Source organism: Bufo bufo, chromosome 4, assembly GCF_905171765.1.
Source record: "Bufo bufo chromosome 4, aBufBuf1.1, whole genome shotgun sequence".
NCBI classification, from domain to species: domain Eukaryota; kingdom Metazoa; phylum Chordata; class Amphibia; order Anura; family Bufonidae; genus Bufo; species Bufo bufo.
This window is the reverse complement of record NC_053392.1, coordinates 320,625,835-320,638,118: the sequence shown is the minus strand read 5'-3', so window position 1 is coordinate 320,638,118 and position 12,284 is coordinate 320,625,835.

Here is a 12,284-nt window from a genome sequence, read left to right as displayed (position 1 = left end):
CAAGTAAGTTCGATGCGAGAAACTTGCTGGGTGTGACCTGAATCTATTGATATACACTGACATAATGCTGTCAGTATAATACAGTACAGTCGTGGCCAAAAGTTTTGAGAATGACACAAATATTAGTTTTCACAAAGTTTGCTGCTAAACTGCTTTTAGATCTTTGTTTCAGTTGTTTCTGTGATGTAGTGAAATATAATTACCGTATTTTTCGCCCTATAAGACGCATCTAGGTTTTTGAGGAGGAAAATAAGAAAAAAAATATTTTTAACCAAAAGGTGTGCTTTTGGTGGGTTTTGAATTAATGGTGGTCTGTGCATGACACTATTATGGGGGATCTGTGGATGACGCACTGTCATGTGGGGGATCTGTGGATGGCACTGTTATGGGGGATCTGTGGATGGCACTGTTATGGGGAATCTGTGGATGGCACTGTTATGGGGAATCTGTGGATGGCACTGTTATGGGGAATCTGTGGAGGGCACTGTTATGGGGAATCTGTGGAGGGCACTGTTATGGGGAATCTGTGGAGGGCACTGTTATGGGGAATCTGTGGAGGGCACTGTTATGGGGAATCTGTGGAGGGCACTGTTATGGGGAATCTGTGGAGGGCACTGTTATGGGGAATCTGTGGAGGGCACTGTTATGGGGAATCTGTGGAGGGCACTGTTATGGGGAATCTGTGGAGGGCACTGTTATGGGGAATCTGTGGAGGGCACTGTTATGTCATCCACAGATCCCCCTCATAACAGTGTCCCCCAAAATACACTGGCCCTCTGCTCGCCGAATTATCTATATTATAGGGATCGACCGATTATCGGTTTGGCCGATATTATCGGCCGATATTGAGGATTTTGAACGTTATCGGCATCTATTTTGCCGATATTCCGATAACGTATGGGAACACAGAACGCGCTGCTCTCAGCGCTCTCTGTGTTCCCTCCGCAGCACAGGGGAGAAGGAAGCAGTGTCTTCTCCCCCTGTGCTGCTGCTGCCACTGCCGCCAATGAGGGGATAGAACATAAGAGGGGAGGGGCTGTGGCCGCTGCGCCACCAATGAAGATAAGTCTCTCATTTATTCATATACAGGAGGCGGGAGCTGGCTGCAGAATCACATAGCCGGCTCCCGACCTCTATCAGCGGTACTAGCTGCGGTCCGCGGTAGTTAACTCCTCAGGTGCCGCGGATCGCAGCTACCGCTGATAGAGGTCGGGAGCCGGCTATGTGATTCTGCAGCCAGCTCCCGCCTCCTGTATATGAATGATCGATAGACTTATCTTCATTGGTGGCGCAGTGCGCCCCCCCAAGCCCCCCAGTATTAATCATTGGTGGCGCAGTGCGCCCCCCACCCCCATCCCAATACCGGCCAATAGTAAAAACATTGGTGGCGCAGAGCGCCCCCCCCCCCCCACCCAGTATTAATCATTGGTGGCAGTGGCCACAGGATCCCCTCTCCCCTGCTCCTCCGATCGGAGCCCCAGCAGTGTAAGCCTGGGGCTCCGATCGGTTGCCATGGCAGCCAGGACGCTATTGAAGCCCTGGCTGCCATGTTCAGCTCCATGCTGCTGTGTGCACTATGCACAGAGCAGCAGGGACAGTGTGAGATCCTATTCACCCTGATAGAGATCTATCAGGGTGAATGGGACAAGGGTTCTAGTCCCTAAGGGGGCTAAAAGTTAGTAAAAAAAAAACCACAAAAATATTAAGTATAAATGAAAAAGATTTATAAAAAAAAAATACACATTAACAATAAACATATTAATTTTCAGCAGATTTGTGTAGGAATTTTTTTTTTTTCTCAAAAATGAAAATTCCCAGAATATCGGTATAAATTATCGGCTATCGGCCTGAAAGTTCACAAATTATCGGTATCGGCCCTAAAAAATCAATATCGGTCGATCCCTACTATATTATCTATTAAGTTTAACTAATGCTGCGCTCTCCCCTGTCCCCTGTATCCCCACAGCACTTACGAACACACTTCCATAGCAGGCAGAGCGGACGGCACCAGTAACGTCACTCACTGACGTCGCGCTTCTGCTCCGCCTGCTTCATTCATAAAGTGGGAGGAGCAGGCGCGCGACGTCAGTGAGTGACGTTACTGGTGCCGTCCGCTCTGCCTGCTATGGAAGTGTGTTCGTAAGTGCTGTGGGGATACAGGGGCGACATAGGAACAGGGGAGAGCGCGGCGTTAGTTAAACTTAATAACAGGATAAGGAATCATGTTTTTAAATACTGCGGTGAGCGGCGGGGCCCGGTGTAAGAGTACAGTGACTGCATCGGGCCCCGCCCCTAGTTATGGACTCCAGCCCCTCCTCTCTCCCGGCTTATACAGTGCAGTCTGTGATGCTCCAGCGTCGCAGACTGCAATGTAAAATGGAAGCATTCGCCCCATAAGACGCAGGGGCATTTTCCCCCCACTTTTGGGGGGGGGGGGGGGGAGTGCGTCTTATGGGGCGAAAAATACGGTACACGCCCTTTATACGTTTTAAAGGCTTTTATCGACTATTACATGACATTTATGCAAAGAGTCAGTATTTGCAATGTTGGCCCTTCTTTTTCAGGACCTCTGCAATTCGACTGGGCATGCTCTCAATCAACTTCTGTGCCAATTCCTGACTGATAGCAACCCATTCTTTCATAATCACTTCTTGGAGTTTGTCAGAATTAGTGGGTTTTTGTTTGTCCACCCGCCTCTTGAGGATTGACCACAAGTTCTCAATGGGATTAAGATCTAGGGAGTTTCCAGGCCATGGACCCAAAATGTCAACGTTTTGGTCCCCGAGCCACTTGGTTATCACTTTTGCCTTATGGCACGTGCTCCATCGTGCTGGAAAATGCATTGTTCTTCACCAAACTGTTGTTGGATTGTTGGAAGAAGTTGCTGTTGGAGGGTGTTTTGGTAACATTCTTTATTCATGGCTGTGTTTTTGGGCAAAATTGTGAGTGAGCCCACTCCCTTGGATGAGAAGCAACCCCACACATGAATGGTCTCAGGATGCTTTATAGTTGGCATGACACAGGACTGATGGTAGCGCTCACCTTTTCTTCTCCGGACAAGCCTTTTTCCAGATGCCCCAAACAATCGGAAAGAGGCTTCATCGGAGAATATGACTTTGCCCCAGTCCTCAGCAGTCCATTTACCATACTTTCTGCAGAAGATCAATCTGTCCCTGATGGTTTTTTTTGGAGAGAAGTGGCTTCTTTGCTGCCCTTCTTGACACCAGGCCATCTTCCAAAAGTCTTCGCCTCACTGTGCATGCAGATGCGCTCACACCTGCCTGCTGCCATTCCTGAGCAAGCTCTGCACTGGTGGCACTCCGATCCCGCAGCTGAATCCTCTTTAGGAGACGATCCTGGCGCTTGCTGGACTTTCTTGGATGCCCTGAAGCCTTCTTAACAAGAATTGAACCTCTTTCCTTGAAGTTCTTGATGATCCTATAAATTGTTGATTGAGGTGCAATCTTAGTAGCCACAATATCCTTGCCTGTGAAGCCATTTTTATGCAACGCAATGATGGCTGCACGCGTTTCTTTGCAGGTCACCATGGTTAACAATGGAAGAACAATGATTTCAAGCATCACCCTCCTTTTAACATGTCAAGTCTGCCAATTTAACCCAATCAGCCTGACATAATGATCTCCAGCCTTGTGCTCGTCAACATTCTCACCTGAGTTAACAAGACGATTACTGAAATGATCTCAGCAGGTCCTTTAATGACAGCAATAAAATGTAGTGGAAAGGTTTTTTTGGGATTAAGTTAATTTTCATGGCAAAGAAGGACTGCAATTCATCTGATTACTCTTCATAACATTCTGGAGTATATGCAAATTGCTATTATAAAAACTTAAGCAGCAACTTTTCCAATTTCAGATATTTATGTAATTCTCAAAACTTTTAGCCACGACTGTAGATACAGGTCTTAGGATCACACAGCCTGATAAATCATAATGTTGTGCGATCCTCTCAGAGGAGCAGACTTCATAACGGAAACTCACATGGCCACACGCAGCAAGTTTCTCACATTCAATTTGCTCTTCTCCATCTGGCCTAAGGGCACTAAAGGTAGAAACGGAACAAAATGGAAACCAGCGACTCTACCTCTCGACCGAATAGATCAGGGTGCACGCCTCTCGGTCCACCCAGACCGTATAAAGAAAATAGATAATGAAAAACGTGGAGTGCCCCTCATTATCTATTGCTAAAGGTAGAAACGCCAACAATTAAGGTGTCTGATGTGTTTTATACAATATCTACTCATACTTTTTAACCTCTGTCTGCTGACAATAGCAGGATGTACTGCTGTATATATAAAATTACAGTCCAACTTTACTTATTCATGTAAAGGCTCTTTCACACTTGCGTTGTCCGGATCCGTCGTGTACTCCATTTGCCGGAGGTGCCCGCCGGATCCGTAACACCGCAAGTGAACTGAAAGCATTTGAAGACTGATCCGTCTTCAAAATGCGTTCAGTGTTACTATGGCAGCCAGGACGCTATTAAAGTCCTGGTTGCCATAGTAGTAGTGGGGAGCGGGGGAGCAGTATACTTACCGTCCGTGCGGCTCCTGGGGCGCTCCAGAATGACGTCAGAGCACCCCATGCGCATGGATGACGTGATCCATGCGCGTGGGGCACCCTGACGTCACTCTGAAGCGCCCCGGGAGCCGCACGGACGGTAAGTATACTGCTCCCGTGCTCCCCACTACACTTTACCATGGCAAACAGGACTTTAGCATCCTGGCAGCCATGGTAACCATTCAGAAAAAGCTAAACGCCGGATCCGGTAATGCGCCGAAACGACGTTTAGCACTAAGGCCGGATCCGGATTAATGCCTTTCAATGGGCATTAATTCCGGATCCGGCCTTGCGGCAAGTTTTCAGGATTTTTGGCCGGAGCAAAAAGCGCAGCATGCTGCGGTATTTATTCCGGCCAAAAAACGTTCCGGAACGGAAGACATCCTGATGCATCCTGAACGGATTTCTCTCCATTCAGAATTCATGGGGATAATCCTGATCAGGATTCTTCCGGCATAGAGCCCAGACGACGGAACTCTATGCCGGAAAAGAACAACTCAAGTGTGAAAGAGCCCTAAGGCTACTTTAACATCAGCATTTTCAATTCCGCTATTGAGAGCCGTCATAGGATCTTAATAGCGGAGGAAAATGCTTCAGTTTTGTCAATGGGAACGAAACGGAATGCTCCAAAATGCATTCCGTTTGGGGGGGGCGTGGCCAGCAGCCAAGATGGCTGGACGTGGGTGAGCTGAGCTCTGTGGCAGGCGCAAAAGTACTGGATAAATCCTGAGTTTCCCTGGCCAGCACCAGCAAAAAGACCTCTTGGAGGGGCCCTAATACCGTCAGGAAGCCAGCATAGACCCAACTCACCCTGCAGAGAATCGGAGGGAGTGGTGCAAACACCAGGAGCACGTGTGCTGGGAGGGAAGCTGAGAGGTGGAGGTGGCCTAAGCAGCTGCGCCTGTGAAGAAGCGAGAGGCGCGGGCAGAGAGGAGCAGGAATGTAGGAAGAGTCCCTGCCGCTCGGCCATCTTGCCAGCTCCTCAGGCGGCACCAGGGAGGAGGAGGGAGCCCTGTGCAGCGCAGTAGTCAAGCGCAGTGGCGACCCCTATTTCCCCATAAAGTGGTCAGCAGTACAAACAGTCTTATCCTCTTTGCTGGGACGATAACTTTACTATAGGGGGGCAAGAAAGCCTCAAGATAACCCTTACACTCTCCTCTAGCAGGCATCATAGCCACAAGAAAGCTAATTGCGCTATATAAGCGCTCTCAACAGCCCTGCTTCAGATAAATTAACCCCTGACTCAATATAATAATGGGGACAGAAAAGGCACAAAGTGCTGCAGATAAACAGAGAGAGTTTGCGGTCTCCTTTATCGCAGCGAAATATGCATACTAGGGCTAGCACTGTATCAGATACTGCAGTCCCTGCAACAGCTCCTGAGGAATCTCAAGATGAACCCACCCTTAAAGGGAACCTGTCACCTAGAAAACACATATTAAACCAACCACAGTACCTTAAAGCAGGCATGCTCAACCTGCGGCCCTCCAGCTGTTGCAAAACTACAACTCCCAGCATGCCCGAACAGCCTACAGCAGGGCATTGTGGGATTTGTAGTTTTACAACAGCTGGAGGGCCGCAGGTTGAGCATGCCTGCCTTAGGCTGGGTTCAGACCTGAGCGTTTTTGATATGCGCGTTTTACGCGCGTTTTTGTGAGCGTTTTTGCCCATAGCCAACGCGCGTTTTACGCGCGTTTGTATGATGGACAGCAGTGTTGACCTATGAAAATCAGGCCCTGGCTATATGAAGAAAGGTGTCTAATGATAGAGATATGCAGCTGTGGAATTTCATGGGTTTTGGGAGAGTGGATTGTTTGCAGTCATGGAATTTTCCCAAAGGCGACCAATTGCGGCAATTGTTGCAGCAATACATCTTGGACGTTTGCGGCGAAGGAGAGAGAGCAGGCGACGCTTCTGGGTCCATCCTGTCATTGCCAATCGAACTGAAAGGGGACAGTTTTGGGCATTGTACGTGTGCCTCCCGGCCCATGAGGACAAATTTTTTTCATACACGCGGATGTCCATCACCAGGTTTGTACATATACAATACTTATAGTAGTGTGGTTGCAATTGTGAAGGTACTAGTTGTAGTATTTTGTGAATGTTAACCCTCGCCATTTGGGTTTGATGAGCTCCTGGGGTTGTTGGGCCCCCATTTAGAACGTGAGGACACCTTCATGCGGGACAGTATCCCACCCGCGGAAAGACTGATTATTACTTTGCGGTAAGTAGACTCTAATAATAGTGGCCTTATAAAAGCATTTGCATTGTGTGGTGCCTGGATATTAGTGTGGCCTTTGTTTTTTTCCACGGTTGGTTGGGACGTTTGTTTGTTTTAACGGGGGGTGGATTTGATGTGTATGCTTGAAATTTGACATATAGATACCATACTTACCTAGTTTACGCACATTTTACCATACGGACCCACTCCCTTCAAAATAAGAGTCACACAAACTTGGCAAATGAATTTAATTTTGGAAAATGGTACCAAACATGGTCCAGTTCCTCAAATAATGCAGATAGTGTGTTTGAACAGAAACAACAAAACTGTTTGGCTAACGACCGTCAAATTAGTCGGCAAGTTTCAACCACCACAAAAAAAAAGACAAACAAACCCGACCCACAAAATCATGACCCAACAAATTTATAAATTGTGGTAATGGGGAAAGCTCAAATGTGGCTCCGGATCCCGCATGGCCTCTCTGAGTCCATCCGAATGCTGGCCAGATAGCATTGGAGCGGTGGTGGAGGGGTTGTTGCCCATGCTGGTGGAGGGATAGCTGTAAGAGGAGTGGGGTTGTGTGTGCCATGTGTCGTGAGGGTGTGGGATGTTAGTTTGGGGGTATGTTTGAGAGGTGTATGTGTGAGTGGGTGGTGGATGTTGTGGTGGATGTTGTGGTGGATGTTGTGGGGCATTGCTGGCCTGTGTGATGTCTGAACCTGGGATGAAGCTGTCAAGCACCCGAGTTAATGTGGCCCTAGCTTCGCTGATGCGATTTCTGGGGACTTGCAGCATTTTCTCCTCCAAACTTAAGAGGAAAAGGCCATCACACGACAGTTTGGGGGCAGGATGGGCAAGCGCATCCAGGCAAGCTATCAGCCGGTCCTCCTGGCGTGATGGTCTTCTCCGTTTTTGGCGGTGAACCCTGATGTTTTCCGGTTCCGCAACAGGTGGTGCAGGCTGTGTGGGGGTTTGGAATGTAGGGGTGGGATCGGGTGGTGGAGGACTTAGTGGCCCCGTTGATGCACAGGCCTCACTGTCTCGGTTGCCCTCACCGGCTTCCTCCTCCTGCTGTTGTGGCTGGGACCAGCTACTATCGGTGCTGTGAACATGAAAATATACATAAGTATGTGCAAGATTTGAAAGTGAATGCATGTCATACCACACCCTCTCCTGCATGTGTATGCACTGGACTCACCTACGCATTTCTGTGGATGGGATCAGAAATGACATTTGGTCGGCGTGCACATAGCTCGACCGTGCACCTGGAGAAGCTCCACTCCTCTGCTCCCTCTCCTTTCGCCGATGGCGAACAAAAGCATCTTTTAGGCTCTTCCACTTGCTTTTCAACAGGTTGACTATATGAAACAAAAATGCATCATACTTTATTTAATATACATTTTAACTTACCTTTTTTTACAGCTATCTAGCTACTGGCCACTCTTTGATCAGTCTTCACTACACCTTCCTGATTGGGAAATCCACAGCCAGTGTAATCGTGAAGGAAACCTGCTTCGCCATTTGGCATGTCCTACATGCTGCTGTCATGGGCCAACCAAACAAGGAGGAGTGGCTGAAAATATCGGAAACTTTTCAGCTAACATGCAATTTCCCAAACTGTGTAGGAGCAATTGACGGCAAACACATCCGCGTTCTGAAGCCAATGAAGAGTGGCAGTCAGTTCTTTAATTATAAAAAATACTTTTCTATAGTTCTTTTTGCAGTATGTGATGCTAACTATTGTTTCCGTTACATCGATGTGGGTTCCTATGGCAGCAGCTCGGACTCTGCTGTTTTGCCCATTCAGACTTTGGACAAATGCTCAGTAATAATTCCCTTGACCTTCCCGGGAACACCACACTGCCTGGCACCACTTCTCCGTCTATGCCATTTGTTTTTGTAGGGGATGAGGCATTTGCTCTAGGTGAGCATCTTATGAGGCCATACTCCAGCCGTGGTCTCTCCATTGTGCGCCGTGTTTTTAATTATCGTCTGACAAGAGCACGCAGGGTGGTGGAATGTGCATTCGGTATCTTAGCCAACAAATGGCGAGTTCTGCATTCACCCATACATCTTAAATTGGAGACCGCCATCTCGGCTGTGAAGGCAGCATGTGCTCTTCACAATTTTGTCAGAGAAAGGGATGGCTTCAATTTTGAGCATTCTTTGAGCCATTCCATGGAGAGTACTATTCGCAGCGGTGTTCGTGGGACCACACATGGTGCTGCTATTCGGGACCAGTTCACTGCATATTTCATGTCACCACAGGGGGAGTTACCTTGGCAAATGCAAGCCATATAATGTTAAAATATGTTGGTTTATCACCCAGCAAAGACTGATTCGTTTTCAGTTATTATTCCATTTTAGTTTATTGGATTAGTGTAATGCCTGCATTAAAAAATTTGACGAGTGAATGTGTGCAATGGCCTTTTTTGACCTATATAGTGGCCCTTGTAGAAGCCCCAATAGTGCCCACCAATACTCCTACATTAACAAGGGAAAACAATGTGGGCGGAATTAGGGGTCCCATTTATGGGCCCAATACTCGGCCATTAACCAGGGAAATCAATGTGGGCGGAATTAGGGGTCCCATTTATGTGGCCAATACTGGGACTGAACACATACACTCACCTATAATGTGCCAGTGCTGCAATAGCCCACAAGCACAATAATGTGTAACCGGCGACAATATCCATATCCAATTTATACCACCAATCCGACCCACAAATGTAGGCCACAATTTGAATTTCCAATACATTTCCAGATTGGAACAGCACCATCTGGCGAAACACAGTGGAACAAGTGCAAATTGAGCATACTGCCCCACTACATTGTGCCAGAATGTGGGTGACGGGAAACATTGACTGCCCATATACTAGAACAGGGAGGGTGAAGCTGCAGCCCTCCAGCTGTAGCAAAACTACAACTCCATGCATGCCTGGACAGGCTACAGCAAGTCAAATACAGCACAGCATATTGGGAGTTGTAGTTAGACCACAGCTGGAGGGCTGCAGGTAGAGCTGGGCTGGACTATTACATATATAGTTTTTACACCAGTGCACACAAGGAGTTCCTTTTTACACTCAGAACACACATGTCAATACCTTGCCCTTCTTTTGCAGTTTTTGATAAGCTCATCCACTGTGGCCAGATGGTACGGCCAATGTCCTCCCATGCCTGTTTCCTGCTTATCCTGTTTTTGAAATTGGCATCCTGGATGTCATACAGGCAGCGTTTGGAACGTACAAGCCTGATCACAGTCTCACTATCACAGCCTGCTTCCTCCATGTTGCTCATGCTGCACATTAGCCTCTCACTAGGGGGTGTGTCCTTTTATGGCCTGTTGCTATGTGCCAAACGTGCGTTCGTTGGCGCGTTTGTATGGTCAGAAACGCTCAAAAAAGCATATATGCGCGTTCCTATGCTTTCCTATGGGCGCAAACGCGCGACAAACGCGCTGTAAAACGCCCCAAAGAAGCTCAAGTACTTGTTTGAGCGTAGGGCGTTTTACAGCGCGTTTTTCAGCGCTGTAAAACGCTCAAGTGAGAACCAGGGCCATAGGGAAGCATTGGTTTTCATGTGTTGAGCGTTTTACAGCGCAGAAAAACGCGCTGTAAAACGCTCAAGTGTGAACCCAGCCTTAAAGTATCCCCCAGTGTGTTGCTAGTCATGATTTTCTTTCCTTATTCTGTCCCCATATTTGTTGAAATCGCTGTTTTAATGTCTGTTGGCTCCTTCTCCAAGTCAGGCTTGAAGTCAAGGGGGCAGCGGCCTCCTTGTGTAGTGTCCCACTAGGTAAAGGTGGGCACTACACAAGGGTTAATGTGCCTTATTACATTTAATGTCATGTGTATGCATTTTTCCTATGTTAACTGGGTGTCAGGCCTGTCAGGGCGCAGTTTAGCCTCCCGGGCGTTAGAGGGAGCTAGAGAGCCCTGGTTATATATAGGTAGGCCCAGACAGGGGAGTGGCAGTGCATTCCAGGGGACTAAAGGAGTCACTTCGTCTACCTGAAGCTCCTGAGGCTAGGATTAGCTCAGTTGAGACACCCCAGTAGCAGGACAGGACCTCCTGGGAGAAACCTGCAGTTACCTTCAAGCCAAGTAAGGATATTTCCAGCCAAGATAAGTAAAGTAATAGGCATAGGAACTATAAAGCAAAGCAAGAATTAATACGGGAGGAAGATATATATTTACCAAGGATTTAAGCCAGCATTTAGGCATCCGGGCCTTGGGATAGAAACCAGACAGGAGTTCTAAAGAACAGTCTACACTATTTCTGAGGAGAAGGTACAACCTGATTCTGAGTGTGCACAACCTGCATATAGGTGCAGATCACTATCGCGAAATACATATACAAACGGAGAATACAAATGTGATCGCACTCTATATCCAGCATTCTGCCCTGCCTCCATGCTGGATGAGACATTGGTGTACATTTTGGCCAAAGCGTAATAAGCCACTCACCGCGTCAAGGTTGCCTCCACTTGAGTGGTCCCTAACACTTGTTCCTACCTGTTTATGGGCCATGACAGCCACATAAAATCCAGGGAATGCAGGTCAGCATGCAAGCCAAGCACACTCTGCTTTTAACCCCGTCCGGTGCCATTACAGCTTTCATCGGATCCAGGGATGCAAGTACCAACATGCATGCTGAGCCCACCATATACTTCTCCTGGAGCCAAATGGCCACTGGTAGGTTCTATATAAGCAGACTCAGTTTTATACTGACTTTAAAACCAGCCTCCAGGACAGATTAACTGGCCAGGTGTGCATGACTCAAAGGAGATCGCCACGCCTCCAATACATACTACAAAGATAAAATTTTGGGGAATTGAGTCAGCACAACCTGCATATAGGTGCAGATCACTATGGCGAAATACATATACAAACGGAGAATACGTTCTTTGTAGTATGTATTGGAGGCGTGGCGATCTCCTTTGAGTCATGCACACCTGGCCAGTCAATCTGTCCTGGAGGCTGGTTTTAAAGTCAGTATAAAACTGAGTCTGCTTATATAGAACCTACCAGTGGCCATTTGGCTCCAGGAGAAGTATATGGTGGGCTCAGCATGCATGTTGGTACTTGCATCCCTGGATCCGATGAAAGCTGTAATGGCACCAGACGGGGTTAAAAGCAGAGTGTGCTTGGCTTGCATGCTGACCTGCATTCCCTGGATTTTATGTGGCTGCCATGGCCCATAAACAGGTAGGAACAAGTGTTAGGGACCACTCAAGTGGAGGCAACCTTGACGCGGTGAGTGGCTTATTACGCTTTGGCCAAAATGTACACCAATGTCTCATCCAGCATGGAGGCAGGGCAGAATGCTGGATATAGAGTGCGATCACATTTGTATTCTCTGATTCTGAGTGTGTTGTGGATTTACCCTCTGAGTATCTTGCATGATTAATACCTGCCATCCTGTGAAATAAGCCTGCTTGTGAAGCTTGTGATATAAAGGACTGCATTACCATCTTGATGTACAAA